This window comes from Perognathus longimembris, chromosome 14 (assembly GCF_023159225.1).
Source record: "Perognathus longimembris pacificus isolate PPM17 chromosome 14, ASM2315922v1, whole genome shotgun sequence".
NCBI classification, from domain to species: Eukaryota; Metazoa; Chordata; class Mammalia; order Rodentia; family Heteromyidae; genus Perognathus; species Perognathus longimembris.
This window is the reverse complement of record NC_063174.1, coordinates 8566857-8582614: the sequence shown is the minus strand read 5'-3', so window position 1 is coordinate 8582614 and position 15758 is coordinate 8566857. Positions and strand designations below refer to the sequence as shown.

Sequence of the window (15758 nt, the reverse complement as noted above, 5' to 3'; positions counted from 1 at the left end):
AAAACAAAAGAAGAAAGGGGGACCACAACAACTCCTGGGTGCACTCTGCAAGTGGAGGACTGTAGTTCCAGAGCGGTTCGGTAGAGCACAACACCGTGAAATCCACCCACAACACACCACTCAAATCCCTGCACATCCTCCATTACCCACATTGCTTATTTTGAACAAGGTGGACTGAATAAGTGCTGTTTACATTTGAAAAATAAGTTTCAAATCTTAGTAGTGACAAAGCCTGTGAATTTGCAAGTGCAGGACATAATGCAAATGCAGAAACAATATATGTGGTATATGTGGAAACATTAAAAATGCACTTTTATAAATAGAGCAAGATGGGAGAAGTATGTAAAATTCAGGGCCAGGGACTGGTGGCTTAGGCCTGTAATCCTAGTTACTCAGGGAGAGAAGATCTGAGAATTATGGCTCAAAGCCAGGCTGGGCAAAATGTCTCTGAGATTCTTACTTCCAGTTAATCAGCAAAAAGCCGGAAGTAGAGCTGTGGCTCAAGTGATAGAGGGCCATCCTTGAGGGGGAAAAAAGGCAAGCAAGAGAGGCCCTGAATCAAGCTCCAGTACTGGCACAAAAATACACACACACACACACACACACACACACACGTACGTACGTACATAAAATACACACACACACACACACACACACGTACGTACATACGTACGTACATACATACATAAGCATGCCTTCATGTCCAGCAATAAGTTCACTCTCCCTAAATACTGAACATTTTGTGTAATATGTATGTGCATACAGATGCTGTAGTAGAATATATGCCCCAAAGCTCATGGTTTGGAAAATGAATCGCCAGGACAGCAGTGTTGAGAGGCAAGAGCCTTATGTGGTGAGCAGGTCAAGAGAGCTCTGCCCTCATGCATGGATTAAGGTTGTTTTCACTGGGTGGGTGAGTGGTCTCAGGAGTGGGTTCCTGGTGAAGCGGCTTGGTCCCCTCATGCTGCTTTGCTGGCACATGATCATGTGACCTTCTGTCTACTGCCAGGGGACCATGCAGTAAGAAACCCGGACTCCATGTGGCCCCTTGACTTCAGACACCCCAGCCTCCAGAAGGGAAAGAAATAGATCTCTATTCTGTACAAATGGTTCAGTTTCAGCTATTTCTAAACAGACTAAAGCAAGGAAGTATATGCATTGAGATACATACGTTTATATGGTTATTAACAGATGTATGTATGTACATTTCTATATAAACACGAAACATGGCTTTTCATATTTATTGACCACTTTTTACTGCTCAACACTGGTCGGAAATTGTGGATGACATCCAACCCTGTCCTCTGATTCAGTAAGTTCTGAAAAAATAGTTCAAACTTTCTATTTCCTCACAAAAGGCAAATTATCCAATAGATAAATTTTTATCTAAGAGTATAATAATAACAGGTATATTTATTAAGCAGTATGTGCCAAACAGTTTACATGTACTGTCTTTTCAAGTCTTCACAAGTATCATACGAATAATTATGTTATCAACTACATTTTATACACAAGGAAATTGATACTTAGCAAAGTTAGGCAACAGGCCCATCCTGTGTTTGGAGTTTGGATTTGAATCCTGACAGACAGACTCAATAATGAATTCTGTTTTCCACTAAAAATAAACATTCTCTAATTGATATGTGTGAATTAATGAAATGATAAATATTCACAGCATTTCTAAAGTTAGAGTATTTACACTGAGAAGCAGCCTATGACTTCTTAAGTAGTTTTATCACTTGTTTTGAATGATTCGCTCAAATCCTATCATTAAGTATAGAAGACAAAGGTCAAATATCCAGAAAGTTCACAAGGTACGTCCCCAAGAGGTTACCTCGTTACCTCTGCTCTGTAGATTTCTCTAGAACCAACAATGGGAAAAAAAAAACACCAACCCTAAGTGCTAAGTGTAGGTTCCTTCCTTTGTCAGAACTGCTGGTCCCTCCCGCTTCCCTTCAGGACCTGGGCAGGTAGAACTTTTTGCACATCTTGGGCTTTACACCCTGACTCTGTGCTGGTTTCAGGTGTAGTGAAGCCAGTACTCCCCTCAATATAGCTGAAGTAGAGGGAGAAAAGAGGGCGAGCAGGTTCCTTTCTAGAAGTTTGGGGAGAGTCTCACTTCAGCATGTTTTACCCCTTAAACAAAATGCCTCTAGAGGATGACTTGAGACAGCAGGATCTTCCCCCTTTGCTCTTTCCCTGGGAGAATAGGGCTTCCTTAGGTTTTCCACTCAATATAACAGACATGGCCTCCTGAACAATTAGAATGCCCTAGGACGCCATCTTCCCAAAGAAAGAAGGATGGAACTGACAGAGCCTTTATCTTACAGGAGAGGAAACTGAGGCACTGAGGTGTAAAGTGGCTGGAAAGATCAGAGGCAGCTAGTGGTAGAATAAGGATCAACTTCTTTGTACTCTCAGAATATAATTTAAACACTTATGACATTGTCTGATTTTTAGTAACTTCTTCAACACCCAACCTAACTGAATTTGTCAACAGTGAGACAAAGTCTGAATTAACCTTGTCTAGCCAGCACCTAACAACAATTAATTGAGACTTATGAAAACCAGTTCTACTAATGCTATCTTCTTGGTATCACATACTGTTGTCCCTAATGATTAAGAAGGATAGAAATGATTTTTTTCTAAAACCTGTTTAGTTGCACACTTCCATCCCACAGATTCCAACTCTGGTGTAATATCAGGATTAAGAATGGATTCTTTCATTGTCTTCCCAAGTGTCGAGTGTTCTTCCTAGAGAGACATGTCATTGCAATCTAGAAATATCCTTCATTTTTTTTTTACCAAAAGAGACTGACTTTAATCATCAGGGTCAGACCCTGCGTGCTTACTAGAGTATTACAGGAGGCTTGGGTACCATCATGGGGAAAGAAATGTCTGGAGGCAAAACATCTGACACTCTAAAGCAGCGGCCATCTAAGCACTGGCCAGTTTTCTTTGGCAAAAAAATGTAAGTTTTAACACATGTTCCAGTTTCCTAGTGAGAATGAAATGAGTCAATGTCTACATGACTCAGTGGTGTCTAGTCAATTCAATTAAAAATAATGGCCAGTTTAGTAGGGGCAGAACAAGTAGTCAGGTTAGTGGTTAGTCATAATCAAGGTTGAAAAACATGGTTAGTTAACTATATTTACTTGCTTTTATGCTTGCCATTTTGGTTCATTATATATCTATAGTCTGAGACAAATACCCCTAACTCAGGTTTGATTACCTTTCAGCTGAGGAATGGGGTGAACTTGGGTCTAAAAATGGATTGGAAAGTCACTGGGTACATGACCATTACCTTCAGATTCAAGGGCGATCTCTGCCTATGGTTTGCTGTGTCTGTCTACTCAGACATTTTGAAGAGTAGCATCAACATTGGTTTCATTTGGGTGTCACCATTTAAAAAGGTGGGAGGAGGAAGGAAACATTCAATCAGTAGTCTTGGAAACCAAATGTGATTAATCTGAAAGTTCTGTGGAATTCAAAAAATTTTTTTTTGAATTGCACAAGCTATTATATACTGTGCTGTTCAATCACTGCAGGCTACTTTTTAATTTTTTTTTTAAACTGCCCACTGTTTTCAACAGGCGCCAATTAAGATTCTGGGGTCAAAGGGTTAATTACATCTTCTTACCCACTATGTAGAATTTTCTGATTATTAACTAAGGTTGGATTAAGATGAAAAAGAAGCTACACAAATGTTAATGCTAGCCCCTCCTGGAGGAGATTTATTATAAAGCCATGCTGAAATCTATCTGCTTCCCTTAAAGCAGATGGAGAACAAAAATCTTCGAAGAAACAGTAAAACAGACATTTTAAAGACAGGAAAGTATCTGATTTATCAAGACAGTTTTCTTATTACCGAAAACAGTTCTTAGCTATCCAGACAGGGCTGCTAGGAGATTTCCTTTGTCATAACCCAATAAGGCTATGAGGTATGCACGCAAGGCGTGACTTGATACTGAAGTCAGGAGCTGTTGCATCTATGAATAATAATGCCTGTAATTATAATTTATACCCACCCCCACCCCACCCCGACATCAGAGTAACATACAAAGTGTACAGCACAGATTCTTAACCCAAAAGCTGAAGCCTCTCACAGTATTTATCAAGAGATGAGGTTATTTCCTTGCAGGGTATGAAACTACAGCTCCATGATTGAAGGTATACTAATGTTTAATGCATTGTGCTAAATGGATTTATATTTGTCATAGGAGTTTTGTCTCTGCTTCTCCTTTTTTTGTTTTTTTAAAGCGTTTTCCACGGCAGCCCAGTTCTCAGGGACATCTTACTCTGATGCCATTCTAGGGGCAGTTGTCTTGTTTATAACCACTGTGAAATTAGTGGATCCTTCTTGTACATTCCAGCAGAGAAATGGGGGGAAAATCACCCTAAATTCTTTTCTTATGACCTGACTCCGGTTAGAGAGAAGAATTACCAGTAAGCTAGGTTATTTTAATGACAGATTATTTGAAACTAAGCCTTCACCATCTGTTCCACCCCCTAATTATGAATGCAAAAAGAACATATTTCACAATTACATCAGTAAAAAAGTAAGATATAGCATGATTGAAATGCACGCGAGTGCTTCCTGTCCAATGTGCTATGCATCTGTGATGTTCCTGTACCCCAGGCTCTGACTCCAGAGAAAGTGCTCATGTGCTCTACAGTTTCTGACTCACCCCACCTTCCCTGCCCTCAGGAGATTCTGTGAGGACAGGAGCAGAGCATGGCTTTCCAGACATGGGATATGAGCAGGGCATGTGTGCTGTAGCAGCTTGGCCGTTCTTACAGAGAGGCGCTGGGGAAAAGCAGCCTGGAGGAGCAGAGCAATGGGTAGGCACTGGGGAGACGCGGGCCTGGAGAGACAGGACAAGCTTCCCCACACCATCTTCTCTACTCTGTTTTGGGAGGAGTTAAAGGAGCTCGACAAAGCCAGCTGTCAGTATGCATGGGATCCTAGCTACTCAGAAGAGATCTGAAGATTGTAGATCAAAGACAGCCCGAGTAGAAAAGTCTTGTGAGACTCTTATCTTTAATGAGCCACCAAGAAGGCAGAAGTGGAGGTGTGGTTTAAGTGGTAGAGTAACAACCTTGAATGAAAAAGCTAAGGTGACAGGGCCTAGGTCCTGAGTTCAAGCCCCAATACTGGTACATGCCCACAGAAATGGTAGAAAGAAAAAAAATTCCCAAGTTTTTGGCTGTGGAGATAGTCACACTTTAACAAAGTGCATTAAACTGCCCTCCAGTGGCCCCCAGGGTGCGGCTCCCAGCAACTTCCAAGAACCTGGATGGGGCCCATGAGAGCCCATAGGAATCTGTTTGTGGGGAAGGAAGAGCATCCCCAATGTTGACTTTGCAATCTGACTGTACAGTGGTGGTGCTGTGCAGACACAAAAGCTTCATTTTCAGCAAAAGGGATCGTCATCAAGTATATGTTCTCCAAATGGATAGAAGTATATGTCAAAGGGCTGGGCTTTCCTTCAGCCTCTGGACTCTCGGCAGGAGTCCAGCCTTCTTTGTCATCCTCTGCCTCTCCAGTGCACACACCCAAAATCTACATGTGTCCAAACATATAACCAGGAAGGGTCAACTCGATCCAATGAGGTGATTTTTGACACACCCTCCCCTTACACAATTCCAGAAGAACAGGACATGTCAAAGCACCTTTCCTGAGAGTTTCCTAAAACACAGGAAGCCATATATCATAGGTGAGAAAAGATTTTAGGGAGGCACCAATGGCTCTTCAGTTCTTAGAGGAGACATACCAGAATGAAAGGGGAACTGGTAAGACGGTGAAATGTTAAAACGGAAATATATATATATATATATATATGTATATATGTATATCTCTATATACATATATATCCATAGGCAATCAGCTTTTGCCACAATCTTTGTGGGAGCTGTGCTTCAAAATGCTGACCCTTAGCTCCCTGGGATGCTAGTTCAAGCCTTACATCCAACCTTGATGGATGCAGATGGCTTGATCTGCACAGTTAGCCAGAGAGCAAGCTCTGCTTCAAAGACCCTGTGAGCTATTTGGGGGAAATTACACCCACGGTTTGGCCCTCAGAGTTGGTTCCCCAGACTCCATATCAAATCTGGATTGTCCTCCAGAATGAGAGCCCTGGCCAAGGTTCCTTTGTCTCGAGAAGAGGATTCCTGCTTGTTAGTGCAAGGCACACATCTTCACCGGAATGTGAAACTATCTTTCGCATGTATGTGCTAATGGAACCACGGCCTCTTCAGAATCAGAGGCCGGGTCTTCCCTGTGCATCGTTCCCTTCCAATTCAGAGTTTGCAAACCAGGTGCTGCTGGCTCACACCTGTTATCGCAGCTACTCAGGAAGCTAAGATCGGAGGATAGAGGTTTGAAGCCAGCTAGAACCCAAAAGTCCTTAAATACTAGATGTAAAGGTGTGGTTCACATGGCAAAGTACCAATCTTGAGTGAAAAAGCCATGAAAGAGCATGAGGTCCTGAGTTCAAGTCCCAGTATAGGCACTAACTTAACTGAATGAATGAATCTATCTAGAGTTGTTTTTTTTTCAAACTTAGGAAGAATGTACCCCTTAGCCAAAGTCAGCCCTAAAAATACCACCACTTTACTTTGGCAGGACACCTGGTATTTGCTCGCACCTGGTGCCAGGCATCTTTCAAGTTGTTGGCAGTAAACTAAACAACAAAAAAGAAAAGTAACAACTGCTATTTGGCATCTTGTAAATTAATGGAAAGCAAGGAGTGGTTTTCATTTTATACACACATTATTGAATATTGATTTTCTTTTTTATTAGTAGATATTAAGCATACAAAAGGGGTTTCATTGTGGTATTTCCATGCAGGAAAATAATATACTTTGAAGAAATGTACCCTCTATGTTTTTCTTATTACTTTCTCCTATTTTCTAACAGGCTACATAATTCTATTTTCATACATGCTAACTTTGATCAAATTAGTTTCCCTTTACCCTTTCTTCCTAGCTGGAGTCTTTCTCTCACCCAAATAGTCTCCTCCATTTTATAGTTGTGTGAGTGAGCAACTCTAAAACAAAGGCTTTGAAGAGACATTATTGAATGCTCTGTACATGTTTTCCTTTAAGTAAGAAGTTTATGTCAGTGGTAGTAACAATGATTAAAGAACCCTGTAATGAATTGTGTATATGCCCAGGAGTGGTATAGCAGAATCATAAAGTAGTTTTATTTTTAATTCTTTTGAGAAACCTCCATATTGATTTCCATAGTGGCTGCACTACTTTATTCCTAACCGTGTGTAAAGCTTCTTTTCCCTTTTTGTATTTTGTTGAATACCCCTCAAACATACATCTTACACAAAATATATAGTATATCAGTCATTATAATCTAGTATAGAATGTGGCAAACCATGCTCAGTTTACTCTATTTATTCTAGATGAGAGAAAGAAAATAACACTTGTTGGCAAACCACCCAGGTAACATATAAGACAGGTAATTATTATTATTATTATTATTATTATTATTATTTGTGTGCGTGTGTTGGTACTAAGGATTGGATTTAGGGCCTAGGCACTGTTCCTTAGCTTTTTCCCTCAAGGCTGGTGATCTGAGCCACAAGCTCCACTTCTGGCTTTTTGGTGTTTAATTGGAAATAAGAATCCCATGGAACTTCCTACCTGGCTGGGATGGCTTCAAAGATCCTCAGATCTCAGCCTCCTGAGTATTGAGGATTACAGCCATGAGTCAATGCAAAACAGGTATTATTAAATCCTCCTTTAACAGGTGAGCAAGTTGAGACTGGGAGAAAGCAAGAGCTGTGCTCCACACCGCACAGCCGGCATGGGGCAGCCCAGTTGGTGGAAAGGGCCCTCCACGCCTCCTGCTCCTGCTGTTCCTCTAGGGCAGAGTCTACTAGCAGGATGGTGGTTATCGCACACGGGGACAGTCTTGCAGCATCTTTCCACTCATGCTCCTGTTTAGCGAACACCTGTGGGTTGCTTCGGGAAACACCTGGGCTGCTCACTGTGCACGAGGCCCAACACAGCCTGGCTGTCAAACAGCTGAGCTGTTCTCTGAAAAGTCATCCGTGCGATCCATGACTAGGAACAGAATAACGCTGGAGATGATTAACTCTACAAAACCGCACCGGCAGCTTCCAGGGCGAGATGCCCTGGGCACGCGGTGGCCACCCCTGCCGGTGGCACCCAGCTCGTTATCCCTATGTGCCGGCTTTTATTGGGAAGAAGTCATGATTAGTAGATGCAGTGAACTTCACTGGGAGGAGTTCCTGGCGTGCAGATGTGGATAGTGTTAAGAAAATGGAGGAGAACGGAAAAGGAATAGGCTGGACTTGATCGTCCACAGGCGAGGACTGCTTATTGAGGAACAGCAAGGGACACAGACCTTCCCACGGGTTTGGAGGTTGTGTGAGGGGTGAATTTGGGACCAGGCTAATAAGGGGTCTGAGCAAGGAGGCAGAGGTTACTGAAAGCGCCACTAGGTCTAGGAAGTTGGTGGCTTGTCCTTGGACCTGTAATGGGGTAGTTTACAGATGGCTTGTTTACTGATGGGCTTGGGTGAATTGCCCCGCCTGCACATCCAAGCAGGTCAACTCATACCTGGGCTTTTGTCAGATGCCTGTATAGGCCTGGGAAAACTGGGGGGGGGGGGGCGTCAATCCTTCATATTCCATCTTTGAATGCACAGAAAGAATGGGCCTTGAAGGGAGAGGATCTTTGGATACATAAAGAGAATGTACTGAGAGGGGAGCAATATGGAGTTATGAGAACAAAGCAGATTCCCATCAGATGGGAGACTCCACAATTAACAAAAGAATTCCCTAGGAGGCCACCTCTCTGCAGGTGTTGTAGGCGAACTCAGTCAAGAGAAACAGAGAAGCCACTGCTAAAAAGGCCAAATTGTGGAGCCTTTATTGGAGAATCGGTGGACTACTGGTGGGTTCCTGTCTCAAAGACCAGCAGCTCCGAATGCAGCTAGCACAAAGCACACAGTAAAGCCCAACAACCACAGGTGTATGGAATTTATCCTAACAGACGTATCACAAGCAAAGAAACAAGATAAGAACACTGAAACCCAATAAAGGTGTTCAAAATAAGCAAAAGCAAATCGAATGTGGTCACACTCAAGGGAAACCAAGGACCAATTATCTAAGGGAAGTAAGACTTTTCTGGAACATAACAACACACCACATGTAGGCTGGGCAGAACAGAGACCCTATTTCCTTCTTGCCTCGGCTTTTGTGTTTTTTGTTGTTCCTCAGACTTATGGGCTTTGATTCTGTACCCCACTACTGGTAGCATATAAGCTCACTGTAGAGAAGTCAGTGTGAAAATTAGATCCATTGTATGCGATTTATTTTATAGTGATGTTTACCTGAAAGTACACCCTAGAATGTTAGGCAAACCCCATTAATGTGTGTGCTCTGACAGACTTAGACTGGAGTGCCCCTGTTTGCTTGACAGTAAAGTGAGCAACTCTCAAACACAGGCTTTGAAGAGAAAATATTGAATGCTCTGTACATGGCTTCCTTTAGGTAAGAACTTTATGTCAATGGTAGTAACAATGATTAAAGAACCCTGTAATGAATTGAGTATATTAAGAGGCCATCTAGAGACCTCCGATATTAATCTGGTACATTCATGTGAGCTTCATTTCTAGGAACGTTTTATTTTGTATCTCTAGAGGAAAGGCATAAAAACATTTGTACTGAGAGAAACTTGATTGTTATAAATGTTGTTTAGACATTCTGGTTGGTGATAATCCTTTTACCATGAAAGGCTTCTAGGTTAAATTCACGAAATCATTATAACTAAGCTCTCTATTCTTCATTTTCCATATCACTCAGTTAATTAATAATTAATTTTTAGTAGACTCACATAAAGCTATAAATATGATAGGCCAAGAACAGGACAGAGACCAACAATGCTCAGAACTCTTTCTGAAATCTCTCCTATGAGTAATTGTACCTCTTCTGGGCCCTACATTTGACCCTACTGAAGACTTCATACTGGGTTGCTGTACATTCCAAATGCTTAGAGGTTCTGTTATTTTGGAGCCTCCAGAATTTGGCTTCACATGGCGCAGAAATAACACATTTATGGGAAAATCAATTATGCAGATGGAACTGAGCGAGCTCAGAATAAGTGCCTTGGTTCACGGCTGGCTCTGGGTCTCAGCTGCCCTTCTGCATTCATTTCACACGGGAGGCTGAGTCCAGATAAGGAGCAGCACTTCTTGTTCTCCGCAAAATCCACAGCTCCCGCCCTAGGCCTTCCCGCAGGCACTGCCGTAGCTTTTATCTCATGTGGCCATTTCTCGTGTGGGATTTTTATGCTTGCTCACACATCCGCATATATTCAGAAACCAGCAAAGCTCTATCTAGGTAGCATCCTTCAATGTAGACCAGGTTAGCTGTGGCTCAAGTAGTAGGCATCTGCGCCGCAAGCACAAGACCCTGAGTTCAAACCCTACCATGGCCAAACTAGAGCAATCCAGCATGTGAAGTCTGCTAAGGTTTAAATTCGTTAGATGTGATTAAATAAACCAAATTGATACAGATTAGACCCAGTGGGGTTTGGCTGTATTGATCTTGGATTCTTCTGTAGTCTACCTGGGGAGCAGAATGATAAGACTGAGTGAACGGATGGAATATGGGATAAAAGTTTTAGTCATGAAAAAAAATTATATTCCAGTACTTGTACACTGATTTAATAATCTTTTCTTAGTTTTTTTTTTTGTTGTTGTTGTTAGTTTTTCAAAATGTAAAAAAAAGGAGGATGGAGGCTGGGCCTGGTGACTCAGATCTGTAATCTCGCTACTTGGTAGGCAGGGATCAGGAGGACTGAAGTCAGAGACCAGGCTAGGCAAAAAGGTTGCTCGATCTCATCTACAACAGAGACAGCTAGGTGTAGTGTTGCCTACCTGTCACTCCAGCAATGTGGGCGGTACAAATAGGAGCATTATGGTACAGGTCCACCTGGGTATAACTGTGAGGCCCTATATGGGAAATACCTATAGCAAAAAGAGCTGGAGGCATGGCTCAAGTAGTAAAGCACCTGTCTGGCAAGTACAAGGCCCTCAGTTCACATCCCAGTTACGCATCCTTGACAAACACAAGACACAGAGAGAGAATGGAGTTTCTATCCTGACAGCAAGAGAATTCAATACCATCACTGAAGAAGGACTAGCTAGTTTGTTTAGTGAATTTCCAGGAGTAAAAAGATGCTTTAACCAAAATCTCCATGTGAGCAGACAAAAACTGTCCATCTTTATGGGTACGATGTGATACTTCAGTACATGTATATGTTGTGCAATATAGGCCTTTTTTTTTTAAGAGAAAGGAAACATTTATTAGAATGCTGGTCCAAGAGGGACCTGGGCGATGAGCTCAGGGCCGATGTTCCCGCTGCCCTGACACGGGGCCGGGGACAGGCTTTTAAGGGCTCACGGGGAGTTTTGCTGATGGCTCTTGTTCGGTTAGTTTTTCTCGGCTGGATCGTGGTTTAAACTAGGCATGCCTGCAGGAGCTTCTCACCAGCATGACTTTCGCATCTACCTTCCATCTGGCACATTTCATAAGCTTGGCTCACCTCCACATTGCCCCTGGCCCTGAGTATTTTCCTGTCCGCCATGTCTCTATAAAGGGGTGTACTGTGTGGGGGGGGCGGGGTGTTCTTCACATTCCCTTCCTGACAGAGCAACAAAACCACTTCTGATGTCAGTGGGGTGAACATCTCATGTTTTTGTGACTACTTTGAGCTGAGTGGAGATGTGGAGAAGCCCGTGAAGACATGGCGAGGTTTAAGTGAACATTGGGATAGAGTATCTTCTATTCAGGTTCAGATGGTAAGGGCTCAAACCCATGTTGTAGCATCATCTGTCACTTTATGGTCACCTGAACTGAGATTTCTTTTCAGGGCAGAAATAATCCTTCTGAAGGACAGAGATGATGTTATTCAAGCAGTTGCATAAGAGGATTTGTAAGTAGAAGGGTGAGAAGAGCCAGCATCCAGGGCCAGGCATGAGCTCACATCTGTAATCCTAGCAACTCAGGAGGCTAAGGCCTGGCAGATTTAGCTCTAAGTAAGCTCAAGAATGGCCAGTTAGTCAGTAAAAAAAAAGCCAGGCTGAAGGCTTTGCTTAAGTGGTATGGTGCCACTTATGAGCAAGAAAGGCATGTCTTGACTCCTTCACCTCCTAGCATGATGGCTTCCATCACCCAAGAGGGAGCCTTTGGGCCTTGCCAGGGAGTCGCCCTGGCCAGATTCACAGCCTCCTCCAAGGGCCAGTACATCCTGCTGAAGGTCCTGACACGGAAAAGAAGAAATTCCCATTCGCCCCACACGGGCCGCCATTTTGTCACAGGTCTTTGGAGTGTCAGGTCGATAAAAGATATTGACAAGAGAGGAAGAGAAAGCAACACTTGATTAGGTCAGCAAGGCCAAGAAGCATAGCACTGCTGCTGCCGCCTATTGTCTAATATTTAAATCAAGGTGAACACTCATCTTCTCAAACTACAACCATTTCTTTATGGAAATTCAAAATGCTTTCTTCCAGATTTTTAAAATATAGAGTTACATGATATATAGTTAACCTACTGCACAACAGTACATCAGAACTTCTAATTCCTATCTATCTAGAACTTAGAATCCCTCCATCAATCTTCACCCTCTATCCCTCCCCCTATTCTCTCTAGCCTCTGGTCACCACCATTCCACTCTAAGACATAAATCTTTCAATAAAACTGAATGAGATCATGTGATCTTTGTCTTTTAGTGCTTGGCTAATTTCATTTAATGTGACAAACTCTAGTTCTATTCATGACATAAATTTACTGTCTGTTTTCCTTTTGTTTACAGCGTTTGGAGGATCCTGTCCAAAAATAAGGTTTCCAATATCTATGCTTTCTCTTCTTTTTCTCTCCCTTTCCTTTCTTCTTTCTTCTTCCTTCTTTCTTTCATTCTCCTTCCCTTCCCATCCCTTCCCTTCCCTTCACTCCTTCCTTCCTTCCTTCCTTCCTTCCTTCCTTCCTTCCTTCCTTCCTTCCTTCCTTCCTTCCTTCCTCCCCTTCATCCCCTCTCCCTTGCTCTCTCCCTGTCTTTCTCTCTCTCTCCGATGAGTATCATTATGTAGCCCCTTTGACCTCAAACTTTTCCTCCTACCTCACCTCCTGAGTGCTAGAATTACAGGTGTGAGCCACTACATGCAGACTCCCTGTATTTTCAGTAGTTTAATAACTTTTAATAAGAATTACAGAACTGAAGTAAAAGTAACTGAATTCAAAGATAACGTCTGAAATGATTGTCTTGAGTGTGCAATCATATATATATATATATATATGCAATTTTAAGTTGAAGAATATACTTAAGCCGTGGAAATGACAGCTTAACATTGCCATTATTCTCTGACATACTATATCAAGCAACTAAAATAACAAACACCAATATTTTCTGTTTGAATCAGTTGATTGTCAAATAATCATCAAGTGTATTTGGTATTCTCTTGAATGTTTTTCTAGATGAGTAATGGATCCTGAGTGTCTAAAGGACAAATTAATGCAATATAGGAATGGTCAACTAGTGGCCAATTCTTTTTTCAGAAACAGATTTGTTGTATAAGTTTTGAGATGCCTAGATACTTAAAGATAAGTAATAATGGTGCTTACATGTAGTGTTATAATTCCCAGAGAGAGAGAGATGGATCATTTCGGGAGCTAATAAAGTAACTATGAAATTTTCCCAGGGCAAAAGGAGGAATCAAAAGCACTCAGGCACATGTTTCCTTCCTTCCTTCCAGAGCACTGGAGTGCTACCCTATCATCACACACATCTGCCCCTTACCCGGGTAAGTCAGAAAACATCTACAAAATGACAGAAGACTTTGTTATTCCACTCTTGCCTATAGAGCACAGGGCTCTATAACTCACTGTGTGTTTTGTCTTCAGCTATCTGGAACAGGGCATCATAGAGTGCCATGTATTTACTTTTGCTACAGAGCCTGTAACATCTAATATGCCCAAACACACACTAGATAGAGGATCTTCAGTATTCAGGACAATGTGGTTTACTGAAATTGCATCATAGTCATAACACTGTACAAAGGATTTGCTAGAACAATAGTCTAGGTTATACATGGCCTACTCTGATGTGCTAATCTACAGTAGAAAATACCCAAATAAATCCGCAGCTGATCATATTGATAACTCACTAGAAACCTTTCATCAGTAGTCTCAGTCTAATTTTAATGTGCACTGTGATCCAGGTGTATGCTCTTTTGTTCTTAAATAGCTAAAGTTATATTAGAACAAAAATAATTTGAAAATGGACATCTTACATCATTCAATGAGTTTGCTGAAAGTCTCCCTCTCATGATTATTAAAATAAAAAAAACAACAACATATGTTTAGCTCACAGAATTCCCAGGGGCCTCAACTATGCTTATCAATAATACCTTGAGCCTCACCTGCTACCTCCCACTCAGTCTTTCTCATCCTGCTACATCAAAGGTATCTACACTGCCCACAACAGTGGTGTGAGAGGCAAAGGATTCCCATTTTGTTCTGAGCCTGACTTTCTACTTGGCTCTCTGCCTAGTTTCTCTTCAGAGATAAGGACATGACCTGATGCTTATTTTTATTTCTAGGATAGTATTTGTCTTAGTCGTCTAGAGTCACAAGACTACAAGAGGTCAAATTCACAACTAAGAAATTTTCTACCACACAAAATCTCTCACAGCATTCTGTAGAATTAGAATTTTTAATGAGGCCCAATACATTAAGAAGGATGGATTCCCATTACAATTAACCCTTACAGCCCCAACGTCTTCCACAAATGACAATGGCCTGAAAATCTTGAGGAAGTACATCAGATGGGTATCACCTTAACAGCCATGGGAATGTGGTTCTATGACATACACTGTGGTGTTCTCATTTCAGCTTCCTTGTCATTGTTCCTATTTGTGTGTATGTGTGTGTGTGTGTGTGTGTGTGTGTGTGTGTGTGTGTGTGTGTTACTGTTACATTCAAGGTTACTTACTGTTCTACCACGTGAGCCACAGCTCCACTTCTGGTGTTTTGAGTGGTTAATTAGAGATAAGAGTTTCATGGACATTTTTGCCAAGGTTGGCTTCAAACTGAGATCCTCACTTCTCAGTTTCCTGAGCAGCTATGATTATAGCCACTGGTGTCTGGCTCCTTGTTCCTTTTTTATTTTCTGTTCCTTCTTTCCCTCTCATCTGTTCTGTTTGCATTTTGCATTTATCCAGTGAATAAGGGGTTGATGGCTTGAGGATGGTATGGTGGTAAATGGGAACTCACATTTATAGCAGTGTTCCTGCTCTGAACCTATTTGTCTATGCACCCACTAAAAGAACTCTAAATCTATTTATACACCTGATTCTTGGATGTATACTGATTGTGAGCAAATTCTGAAAATTAGGAATGGCTCTGGACTAGTGTAGGAATGGTGTAAATTTTGTAGGACCAAATACTGGGAATAGAGTCTTTTGTGCCCAATAAGATTTGTTAATTCTAGCTTTGACCTTTTCCGACAAGTGAGATTTGTTTTATTGTCTTGCTTGGGGGCTTCTCCTTAGTAATAGGGTGACCTAGTTTAATTTCTGCTTAAATGTTTCACAGGCTGGAGAGTGACTTCCCCTAAAGGATTGAGCCCCTAAAGACGCAAATTGGCCTCTGAGCCTTAATGGAAGACTTTTATTCTAAAGCAAATAAAAAAAATATATCAAGGGGTTTTACAAACAC

At 41.8% G+C, this 15758-nt stretch overlaps 1 protein-coding gene across 6 annotated transcripts in view; it reads right to left on the bottom strand.

Moving 5' to 3' along the window:
- Window positions 1–15758, bottom strand: part of Npas3 (neuronal PAS domain protein 3) — an 839406-nt gene that overhangs the window by 233838 nt on the left and 589810 nt on the right. The window lies entirely within an intron of this gene.